Genomic DNA, 12755 nt, shown 5'->3' with positions numbered 1-12755 from the left:
AGCTCACGCTTACATTAAAGAAATAAACCAAACATGATTAGGCCGCTTATCCTGCGATACGAGGAATACTGTCGGGATTATGACATCCCTCGCGATGTCCTCCAGGTTGCCAGAAAGCCAGAACGTTTGCCCCCGTGGTGTGATTTCACGCCGTTAGCTGACTGGACACTAACACATTTAAAGAAAAGAGACACAGCACATGAACACATCATACAAGAATTCCGCGCTCTTCAAAACAAGTATAAAGATTACATGGAATTTTATACTGATGGCTCTGAAACGAAAAAACACGTCGGTGTGGGGGACGTAACAGAAAATTGGGAAACAAGTATTCGACTACCTCAGCATGCCTCTGTCTACACAGCCGAAGTGTACGCAATATGGGAGGTAGTTCAAAAGATGATAGCTGACAAACTTGAAAACACTATCATACACACAGAATCATTAAGCGTACTGAAGGCTCTACACATGAAATCCCCAAGTGAACCCTTGTTAGGCGATATCTTGAACGCATTATCGTCAAACAAATATGGCAGATCAATTAGGTTTTGCTGGGTACCTAGCCATGCTGGGATCATCACCATCATCATCATCATCATCATCAGCCTGGTTACGCCCACTGCAGGGCAAAGGCCTCTCCCATACTTCTCCAACAACCCCGGTCACGTACTAATTGTGGCCATGCCGTCCCTGCAAACTTCTTAATCTCATCCGCCCACCTAACTTTCTGCCGCCCCCTGCTACGCTTCCCTTCCCTTGGGATCCAGTCCGTAACCCTTAATGACCATCGGTTATCTTCCCTCCTCATTACATGTCCTGCCCATGCCCATTTCTTTTTCTTGATTTCAACTAAGATGTCATTAACTCGCGTTTGTTCCCACACCCAATCTGCTCTTTTCTTATCCCTTAACGTTAGACCTATCATTCTTCTTTCCATAGCTCGTTGTGTCGTCCTCAATTTGAGTAGAACCCTTTTCGTAAGCCTCCAGGTTTCTGCCCCGTAGGTGAGTACTGGTAAGACACAGCTATTATATACTTTTCTCTTGAGGGATAACGGCAACCTGCTGTTCATGATTTGGGAATGCCTGCCAAACGCACTCCAGCCCATTCTTATTCTTCTGATTATTTCCGTCTCATGATCCGGATCCGCCGTCACTCCCTGCCCTAAGCAGATGTATTCCCTTACGACTTCCAGTGCCTCGCTGCCTATTGTAAATTGCTGTTCTCTCCCGAGACTGTTAAGCATTACTTTAGTTTTCTGCATATTAATTTTTAGACCCACTCTTCTGCTTTGCCTCTCCAGGTCAGTGAGCATGCATTGCAATTGGTCCCCTGAGTTACTAAGCAAGGCAATATCATCAGCGAATCGCAAGTTACTAAGGTATTCTCCATTAACTTTTATCCCTAATTCTTCTCAATCCAGCTCTCTGAATACCTCCTGTAAACACGCTGTGAATAGCATTGGAGATATCGTATCTCCCTGCCTGACGCCTTTCTTTATTGGGATTTTGTTGCTTGCTTTATGGAGGACTACGGTGGCTGTGGAGCCGCTATAGATATCTTCCAGTATTTTTACATATGGCTCATCTACACCCTGATTCCGTAATGCCTCCATGACTGCTCAGGTTTCGACTGAATCAAACGCTTTCTCGTAATCAATGAAAGCTATATATAACGGTTGCTTATATTCTGCACATTTCTCTATCACTTGATTGATAGTGTGAATATGGTCTATTGTTGAGTAGCCTTTACGGAATCCTGCCTGGTCCTTTGGTTGACAGAAGTCTAACGTGTTCCTGATTCTATTTGCAATTACCTTAGTAAATACTTTGTAGGCAACAGACAGTAAGCTGATCGGTCTATAATTTTTCAAGTCTTTGGCGTCCCCTTTCTTATAGATTAGGATTATGTTAGCGTTCTTCCAAGATTCCGGTACGCTCGAGGTCATGAGGCATTGCGTATACAGGGTGGCCAGTTTCTCCAGAACAATCTGTCCACCATCCTTCAACAAATCTGCTGTTACCTGATCCTCCCCAGCTGCCTTCCCCCTTTGCATATCTCCTAAGGGATGCTGGGATACTGGGTAACAAAGCAGTGGATAAATGCGCATCAATGGCAGCTTACAAAAACATTCAAAATACAGAACTTCCATATAAAGACAGTGTCAATGCGATTTGGAAGGCCTTGACGTCAAAATAGCAAGGCGATTGGGACAATTGTTTACGCAACAAGCTTCATCTAATTAAGCCTGTAATTGGCGAGTGGAAATCGTGCAGTCACCAGCAACGATTCTACAAGGTGATCTTGTGTCGACTTGGAATTGGACACACACCTCTGACGCACAATTTCCTTCTTCGAAAAGAAAACCCGCCAATTTGCGAAAAATGCAATGAAGCTCTTACAGTCATGCACATCCTAATAACATGTCCACACATCGATACACCGAGACGGAGGTTTTTACACAGCCTGTATAATTTGCACATTCCATTACACCCTGCCCTATTACTAGCAGACGACCCCCTAATACCATTTGCTAACCTGTTGGACTTTTTAGAAAACCCTGGTTATTTACAACAACTATAATGTAGTGCAGGTTTACCTGCTCTAACGTTGCGTTTCATTTTGTCTTGTGTCTGGCGCATCATGGTCTTAGTTGCCTTTGTGCCATTAAACCCCAAACTAACCAACAACTAACCAACCATCATGGCGACGGTACATCACAGTCGCCGTAGGCGTCAAAGTCTATCAAGCGAAATGATCTTTTAACAGCTCCGATAGCGTCCACGCAACAATGGTTGCTTGCGCGCTGCCAGACGCTCGTGTTCTGCAGCCCGAAGGTCACGGGACTGCGCGAGACCGCGCTCGAAGCGAAACATTGTGCGCGCACGCGGTCCCTGCGAACCCGTGCGATCGCTGCATTGAGCCTTCATGCACCATTCGGTTATACAGACAGCGCACTATAAAGGTGGAACCGCATGGCGCGATTTCAGGCGCGACTGACGCGCGGATGGTGGGACGCGCGCGTCATTTTGACGCGTGCCCAGCATGACCCGTCACGAAATCGCGCCGCCGCGTGCTGCTGCTGGGAGTAGAAAAAAACGCGTCACGCGGCGCGTCCACCAATCCGAGTTCAGGTAAGTCACGTGGCATTTGGTCACGTGGGATTTTGGTTTTTTTTTTCCACCAGATGGCCCTGCTCTCTGCGCATCTCGACGGAACCTCCTTGGCGGAATTTTTTTTTCTCGACAGAACTGGCGCGCGCGTCAAGGAAAACACGTGCTACCGTGATTTCGTTCGCGCATCGTGTTCACCTAAAATGAACAAAGCAGCCTTCAACGAGGCCCTAATAACTAAAGTGGAGAAGCGTCGCATCTCATCGCTAATGCTGGCAAGACAATTTGCTAATAATATTAACAGTGTATGGTACTCACTCTCAACCATGCACGCCGCACCCACATTTACCTCCTGACCCGCATTTTTTCTTGCTTCAGTATCAACATCCCCCTTAATAGTAGCAATCGCCTCTTCTGCTCGGCAGTAAGCGGCCCACACTCATTTTTATATGGGAAGTTATAAACGAGCAGCGGCTTCTCAGCATGCGGAAGGTCGCATGCTGGAAGTCGCAGTTTCGCACACAATATTGCTGCTTGAAATTAAGCTTGATAAATACACTTCAGAAATAAATGTAGCTGTCTAATTACTCAGATTATATTTATTGTAGTGTTCTGTAAGTTTAATGGCACATTATATATGCGGTAACAAGACAATACATGTCGTTGAGAGTTATGTTGTCTGGCAACCCGGAAAACGCGGCGCGAAAGCGCCGCTCCTTTTTTTCGGGTGCTCGCGCGTCGGCGGCAACGCGGGCGTTTGCCGCACGTCGCGTTTTTCGCTCGCGAAAAACGCGCCATGCCGTTCCAGCTTACGAACATATTTCACATAGCTTGCTCTCAGAGTTTGCCTAGCCTTCACGCAAGAAGCCGCTTCAGAAGACTCCATCGCCGCGATCGCACGCAGTGGCGTTCGCTGTACATATTCGGTAAAGAGCTAGCGTCTGTAAACGATTGCGTGCTTTCAGTTTGCACGAGATTATTATTTTTAGAATAAAAAACTTCCGCGTTTTGAGAGTACTTACAGAAATCTCCAGGAGGGCTGCCGCGCGGTGATCTTATTCAGCGCCGTAAGCCAAACCATATGAGGAGCGCGGCGTTATCCCCGATACTACGCAAGGGCTTCCGACAGATGGCGACTCCGTAAGTCCTCGCCAACGATAGCGCGCCAGGTGTTGCCTGAGGGGAGAGGGCATCGTCGCGACGTGCCTCTCTCACCCACACGGGGCTGAGCTGCTGCGTGCGCCTGCCGACCCTTCGCGGCCGCTTCTCCTACCTCAGCGTCACGGAGGACGTCGCTGGCGCGCGGCTTTGGCAGCCTGCTTGCTGGCGCGAGCAGTAGATATGTCCGTCTGAACCATCTACATCGCCGGCGACCGCAGCCTCGGCAGGGAAACGTGGATGTCCGCGCCAGTGCACCGTAGACGAAGGAAGGTAGCGGAAGAACGCAGCAAAACGAGCGTAGAGACAGAGGCAGGACGCCGCAGTGCCCTCTCCCTTCACGCAAGACCTGGCGCGCTATCGTCCAGCAGGTGTTCTGTTTCACCCGCTCTGCTCCGCCGAGGCTTGCGTGCATGGGCGAGTTGTTCATTAACCCGCCGTAGTGAATTAGCGGCTATGTAGTTGCGCTGCTAACCGCAAGGTCGCAGGATCAAATCCGGCTGCATTCCCTTGGATCCCCTGTATTGGGGAAACGTTAAAGATTCCCTGGTGGTCTAGATGTATCCGGAGTCGACCACTACGGCGTGCCTCATAATAAAATCGTGGTTTTGGCACCTGAAACCCTAGAGTCCGAGTTCTTCACAAGGCGCAGCATTCAGCCATGCCAGAACGTGTGCAAGCGCATTCCCCTGTGTTGGAATTCGATGCGCTTAAATGGGTACTACAGGCAACCAATAAGTCATACCAAAGTGAAAGATTAGTGTTCGATAATCACTAAGGCGCCAATATTATCGCAAACAGAGCCTTAGTAATTGAGAAATTGAGGTAAATGCACGACACGATTCAAGTACTTGCGCGGTGACAAAGGCACTCCTCATTTAATTATACTCAACCACTCGTTATGAAAACATCATTGTATTGCAATATAAGACGCAAGAAAATATTACTTGTACTGTCCAATTTCCATTTGTAGAAAAAATAAATCAGTGGCTTTACCCTCACAACGACGCGCGCGGTCGAAATGTTTCGCTTTCGCTCGACTCAACGCCGCCCGCGCTTCGCGTATCAGTACTTTCCTTATCACGTTACGCTGGTTTTGCTGGCTCGCGAAACGCGCACAAACTGCAAATAGCAGAAAATTCCACCTCCATGCGATGTCGCGGCATGCCCGGCACCTGACGACATCGCATTGCGGACACGTTAAAAATCATCTGGTGGTCAAAATTAATCTGCAGTCCCCCCCTTCGGCGTGCCTCATAATCAAATCGCAGCTTCGGCACGTAAAATCCCCGAACTGAACTCGGAGCTTAGCTCACGCGAAGCCACCAGCACTCGGCGCACTCTGCCGCCATCACAGCTCTCGCGGACGCAGTAAAACCGTTGTTCTGCGTGCGACGGAAGACAGTGCGTTCCCTCCCCGCTTTCCCCCCTTGCGCCATTTATCCACCATCGTCGGCTCACCTTCGCACGTTGTCACTCGCACATACAGCATACGGCGCGCAGCGACGATGTCATTCCCCTTAGACTTTATACGGAACATCATGGCGACGGCAGTAATGCGCCTAGAGCGTTCATATATTCGTTATCGCAGTAAGAAAATAACTGGCACAAATTTAATCGCAAAACTCGATAGATATACCCCACAGTAAAACTCGAAAACGTTACTCGTAACGCAAAACTTGCAGGACTGCAGCATTGCCATTTGTTGGGCATGTTGGTAAACTGAATTGGAAAGCACATTCAGCGCCAGCGAACAAGGACAGAAGGGAGCCGATAGCGCATTGTGGTGCCGTCCCCCTTCTGTTCGCTGGCGCTAAATATGCTTTCCATTGCAGGACTGCTCAACGGCGTTCGATAGAACATTAAAGTTTTCGCATTGAAAACTCATAACAAATCCTCAGGTGTTCTTGGATTTATTATTATTTGTTTTTGTAAAGCCATTTTTTCGAAAGTGTGCAGAATGTATGTATAGCAGTTTTGTTCAAGAAAGGCAGGAAAAATGACGTTCGAAACGTTAGACCAAATTATATTCTGTATGTTATTTCAAAAATACACGAAAAAGTTATTTTAGAACGTTTAACTGAGTTATAGCGTAAAGAAAATCTTTTATCAACCTGCCAACACTTACTTTAAACTGTCCCTTAGTTTAAGACATTAGGCGTTGTATTGCAGAGCCATTTCACCCTGTGAAGGTGGTTGACCAGCGAAGCTGCTATGGTACTGTAAATTATGTTTGTATAGAGTTATGTTGGTATGTAACTAAACATACAGTTATGTATAAGTCATTAGTGAGAAATACAAAGAAATATCGGGCGCGCCCTACGTCAAACATAGACAGAGCTACCGCCGAAGGGCTTTCACGAAGCCGGTGCTGACGCTGCTGCGACGGAGCGCCGTTCAGCCCCGTGCACGCGACAAGCGATGGCTGTCGCTCGTCGCCTACAAGAGGCGCGCGATCATTTCGAGCGGTGTTGCCGCAATATAGGCGCCGAAACTAGCGTGACGCGTGCATTATTAATATAGCTTGATGCATTTTACGGTCTTATTAAGTTTCACAATAAGACCTGCCACCCTCTCGTTAATGCTATAGAATTCCTGTATGTTACCAGCTATATTCTTATTAATCAGAAATCCGACTCCTAGTTCTCGTCTCTCCGCTAAGCCCCGGTAGCACAGGACGTGCCCGCTTTTTAGCACTGTATACGCTTCTTTTGGCCTCCTAACTTCACTGAGCTCTACTATATCCCATTTACTGCCCTCTAATTCCTCCAATATCACTGCTAGACTCGCCTCACTAGATAACGTTCTAGCGTTAAACGTTGCCAGGTTCATATTCCAATGGCGGCCTGTCCGGTAATAAGAGGTACAAAGTGAAGGTTGTACAGGTCTACGCCCCTACATCCAGTCATGATGACCAGGAAGTCGAAAGATTCTATGAAGACGTGGAATCGGCGATGGGTAGAGTGAAAACTAAATACACTATACTAATGGGGGACTTTAATGCCAAGGTAGGCAAGAAGCAGGCTGGAGACAAGGCAGTGGGGGAATATGGCATAGGCACTAGGAATATCAGGGGAGAGTTATTAGTAGAGTTTGCGGAACAGAATAATATGAGGATAATGAATACCTTCTTCCGCAAGCGGGATAGCCGAAAGTGGACGTGGAGGAGCCCGAACGGCGAGACTAAAAATGAAATAGACCTCATACTCTGCGCTAACCCTTGAATCAGACGAGATGCGGACGTGTTCGGCAAGGTGCGCTGCAGTGACCATAGGGTAGTAAAATCTCGATTTCGCCGAGACATGAGGAGGGAATGGAAGAAACTGGTACATCAGAAGCCAATCAATGAGTTAGCGGTAAAAGGGAAACTAGAGAAATTCCGGATGAAGCTACAGAACAGGTATTCGGCTTTAACTCAGGAAGAGGACCTTAGTGTTGAAGCAATGAACAACAATCTTGTGGGCATCATTAGGAGTGCTCAATGGAAGTCGGTGGTAACTCCGTTAGGCAGGATACCAGTAAACTATCGCAGGAGACGAAAGATCTGATCAAGAAACGCCAATGTATGAAAGCCTCTAACCCTACAGCTAGAATAGAACTGGCAGAACTTTCGAAGTTAATCAACAAGCGTAAGACAGCTGACATAAGCAAGTATAATATGGATAGTGTTGAACGTGCTCTCAGGAACGGAGGAAGCCTAAAAGCAGTGAAGAAGAAACTATGAATTGGCAAGAATCAGATGTATGCATTAAGAGACAAAGCCGGCAATATCATTACTAATATGGATGAGATAGTTCAAGTGGCTGAGGAGTTCTATAGAGATTTATACAGTACCAGTGGTACCCACGAAGATAATGGAAGAGAAAATAGTCCAGAGGAATTCGAAATCCCACAGGTAACGCCGGAAGAAGTAAAGAAAGCCTTGGGAGATATGCAAAGGGGGAAGGCAGCTGGGGAGGATCAGGTAACAGCAGATTTTTTGAAGGATGGTGGACAGATTGTTCTAGAGAAACTGGCCATCCTGTATACGCAATGCCTCATGACCTCGAGCGTACCGGAATCTTGGAAGAACGCTAACATAATCCTAATCCATAAGAAAGGGGACGCCAAATACTCGAAAAATTATAGACCGATCAGCTTACTGTCAGTTGCCTACAAACTATTTACTAAGGTAATCGCAAATAGGATCAGGAACACCTTGAACTTCCGTCAACCAAACGACCAGGCAGGATTCCGTAAAGGCTACTCTACAGTAGACCATATTCACACTATCAATCAGGTGATAGAGAAATGTGCGGAATATAACCAACCCTTATATATAGCTTTCATTGATTACGAGAAAGCGTTTGATGCAGTCGAAACCTCAGCAGTCATAGAGGCATTACTGAATCAGGGTGTAGACGAGCCGTATGTAAAAATACTGAAACACATCTATATCGGCTCCACAGCCACCATAACCCTCCACAAGCAAAGCAACAAAATCCCAATAAAGAAAGGCGTCAGGCAGGGAGATACGATCTCTCCAATGCTATTCACAGCGTGTTTACAGGAGGTATTCAGAGACCTGGAGTGGGAAGAATTGGGGATAAAAGTTGATGGAGAATACCTTAGCAACTTGTGATTCGCTGATGATATTGCCTTGCTTAGTAACTCAGGAGACCAATTGCAATGCATGCTCACTGACCTGGAGAGGCAAAGCAGAAGGGTGGGTCTGAAAATTAATCTGCAGAAAACTAAAGTAATGTTTAACAGGCCCGGAAGAGAACAGCAGTTTACGATAGGTAGCGAAGCACTGGAAGGGGTAAGGGAATATATCTACTTAGGGCAGGTAGTGACCACGGATCCGGATCATGAGACTGAAATAACCAGAAGAATAAGAATGGGCTGGGGTGCGTTTGGCAGGCATTCTCAAATCATGAACAGCAGGTTGCCACTATCCCTCAAAAGGAAAGTGTGTAACAGCTGTGTGTTACCAGTACTCACATATGGGGCAGAAACCTGGAGGCTTACGAAAAGGGTTCTGCTGAAATTGAGGACGACGCAACGAGCTATGGAAAGAAGAATGATGGGTGTAACGTTAAGGGATAAGAAAAGAGCAGATTGGGTGAGGGAACAAACGCGAGTTAATGACATCTTAGTTGAAATCAAGAAAAAGAAATGGGGGAGGGTGACATGGGCAGGACATGTAATGAGGAGGGAAGATAACCGATGGTCATTGAGGGTTACGGACTGGATTCCAAGGGAATGGAAGCGTAGCAGGGGGCGGCAGAAAGTTAGGTCGGGCGGATGAGATTAAGAAGTTTGCAGAAACGACATGGCCCCAATTAGTACATGACCGGGGTTGTTGGAGAAGTATGGGAGAAGCCTTTGCCCTGCAGTGGGCGTAACCAGGCTGATGATGATGATGATTTTACTGTCAAACGCACCATAAAATATATCTGAGGGTCTTGCAGCAGGTTATTATCCTTGCACGTATAAAAATTCGTTTGCTCCTTTCAGGTACGACAATCGGTAGTACTTGAGTAACATATATATTCAGTTACGGCTTCGCGCTATTGGCTAGTCGCTCATAGCACTTCCGGGCGACGAGCGATGTATCCTAGATTTGCAGAACCGAGCGATCTGTTCAAGCGATGGCCCGATCCGTCGCTGTCGCGCACAACACTCGTGGGGTTGAGCCGTGAAACCGAGCCTCGACGCGAGCGGCGATATGCGTTGAACGGGGCGCAGTCCGAAGGACTTCCCGAAATACGCTTGTTTTTAATTTGCGACTGAGCATACTTCCTCGCTGAATGAACTAGCTGAAAGAAACTTGGAAGGACTAGGGTTTTATTCAAGCGGATCAACCCGAGGCTGTTCGTTTCCCTCCCGTAGAAGCCCGTGTACTGACAGCAGACGGGAAGTCCGCAGTATTTACAACTTCACTGCGACCTACGTAAGTATCAAAAATAAATGAAACACTCGGCGTAATGTTACAGTCGCCTTAGCAGTCAATTTCAGTGTGATTTTTTTCCATGATGCGTACATTAGATTGAGATCTACACAGCATTAGCGGCCAGCGCTATGGTGTTGCCCTGCTAAGCACGAGGTCGCGGGAACGAATCCCGGCCACGGCGGCCCCATTTCAATGGGGGCGAAATGCGAAAACACCCGTCTAGTTAGATTTTGGTGCAGGTTAAAGAATCGCAGGTGGTCCAAATTTCCGGCGTACGCCACTACGGCATGCCTCATAATCAGATCGTGGTTTTCGCACGAAAAACCCGACAATTTAATTTTGTTAATTCAGAGCAATCACGAGAAATTTGGCTTTGCCTTAAGGCATTTTCTGTTCGCCGCCACGATTATTCCGGAGGGCAGCCCCCCCCTCCCCCCCCATAAACAAGTTCGTTCTAAAAAAAAAGTCATGGGACCCGGATGTCCGCGTCTATCAGAAGCTGACCAAGATGACAGAAACATTTTGCGTTATTTACTATAATCGACCCATACTGCCATTAACATTATGATACTAATCTAGAACACCTTGTTTTATTCTCCAGTCAGTTACTGTAATTTAGTTTGGCCAACCACGACGCCTGAAAATGTACTTAACATTCATCAATTGCTCAAAAAAAGTTCCTTAGGACTGTTGGAAACATCCCGATGTATTATCACAGCGACAGCACATTTACCAAATATAAAGCATTACCTTAGAGACATTTATTTGATTACATGCTTTGTAAAACATTAAAGACAACAACACTACGAACATGGAAACATATTATTTCCTAAAGTGCTTAGCTAATTTACAATGAAATGTTACGAATTATATGACACGTAGCAGATAACCATGGACTCTGAGAACATACATAACAAATTATGGTTTAAAACGAGAAGAAAGGGGGTTAACCTAGGGGCCCGATTTTTATTAATCATATCATGAGACGCCAACCAACAAAGACGCAAAGGACCACAGAGGGGAAATTACTTGTGCTTACTGAGTTAAAGAAATGATAAATTAATGGTAATGAAAGTGGATGAGAAATCAACTTGCCACAGGTGGGGAACGATCCCACGTCTTCGCATTACGCGTGCGATGCTCTAACCAATTGAGCTACGGCGGCGGTGCTTCCCCATCTCTTTGGTATTTATGTTTTTACTACTACAACTAACCTTAGGAGTGTTATCCAGCGCCACCACTCACAAACCCAAGGTTACTGAGTGGTGGCGCTGGCTAACACTCCGGATATAGCGCGGCGATCCACGCGCAGTTACCACAGTCCAGAGGACATTATGGCGACGCCCTAAGGGTTTTCATTGAGAAGGTCGATGGCGCAAACCACTGCACAGCACACCTTGTGTCATGGTGCAATTGTTTTCAAAATATGATATTCGAAAGCCAAAACCATTTTGTGTTTGATTTATCTAAAGCATGTTTATATGTGTTTATCTAATGCTGCGACTTATCTGGGACCATACGAATGTTACCTGCGACCTGGCATGTCAAGGCAATCAGAATGCGCAGCCACTTGCGCCAGTGTCGCATGTACGATACGTGACTTCCGTTGCCAAAAGCACCGCTGCGGGTAGCTATGGTCGGACACGGTCAAATGACAAATACTTTAGTGTCGGCGCTTTCGCTCGCACTCCGATATTGCCACATCTCGAGTGCCAAAAGAAGCGATAAAAACTACACACTTAATTTGTGTCGCAGGGCACCTTTAAGCATTTCCTGCGTACAAGGCGCTTGGCAGGTTTAATTGCAATATCAATTACACGAACACTTGGTGGAATCTTTCACCGTAATCGATAATTACACATAAAAATACTAATTTCATCAGCTTACCACGTTTTCTGGAGAACGTTACTCACACTAACTGTACGCTTTCTGTCGAATTCGAACGCCAGGTGTTGAAATATGTCCAGGCGTGTTCGTAATCGCAAAGAATGGCGCGCAGCTCTATTCTGATACCTCAGGTCAGATGCTTGCTGGAACAGCCGACCCTACCGGCTTGTGGTTTTCCCACACGGCCTATCGGTGACGGGCTTCACCGCATCCCTCACATGCGTGTTAATCGGCCCAACGCCAGCCGAGGAGTGAATCGCATTGAAGCAAGGACGCATGCCCTCTGTGGCTCAACGCCACGGGACTGCGACACAAAACCCGGCACTTCATAAGCGCCAAGCAGATGCGCCCACCGTGAGCACGCGGGAGGCGCTAACGCCGACAAGGCACCGATGTCGCTCGCGGTTATCTCTGCGTCGAGTTCTCTCTGCTTGACCTGTGTGTGCGCCAGGCCTGTTTACTCAGAAAGCTTACTGCACTTTAGACCCGAAGTTACTAGTCCGTGTAATATCCTAACACGCTGCTATCGCATTCATTGTTTCACCCGTACGGCGATATTGTCATTTTTTAAGTAAATGAATCAATAAAAATTGTCCAAGGGCAGATTAGGAAAGAAGACCTCTTGTTCAGAAGTACGATACTCTAACTATTACACCACGGAC

At 46.8% G+C, this 12755-nt stretch overlaps 1 protein-coding gene and 1 non-coding gene across 2 annotated transcripts in view; both read right to left on the bottom strand.

Moving 5' to 3' along the window:
• The window catches only part of LOC142566336 (octopamine receptor beta-2R-like), a 537631-nt gene that overhangs the window by 265584 nt on the left and 259292 nt on the right, over positions 1-12755 (bottom strand). The gene's annotated exons all lie outside the window — the stretch shown is intronic.
• On the bottom strand, positions 11299-11371 carry TRNAT-CGU (transfer RNA threonine (anticodon CGU)). The gene has a single exon. It is a non-coding gene; the product is annotated as a tRNA-Thr (tRNA).

This window comes from Dermacentor variabilis, unplaced genomic scaffold, assembly GCF_050947875.1.
Source record: "Dermacentor variabilis isolate Ectoservices unplaced genomic scaffold, ASM5094787v1 scaffold_12, whole genome shotgun sequence".
Taxonomy (NCBI): domain Eukaryota; kingdom Metazoa; phylum Arthropoda; class Arachnida; order Ixodida; family Ixodidae; genus Dermacentor; species Dermacentor variabilis.
The sequence above is the reverse complement of the archived record's forward strand: the minus strand, read 5'-3'. Positions and strand labels throughout refer to the sequence as shown.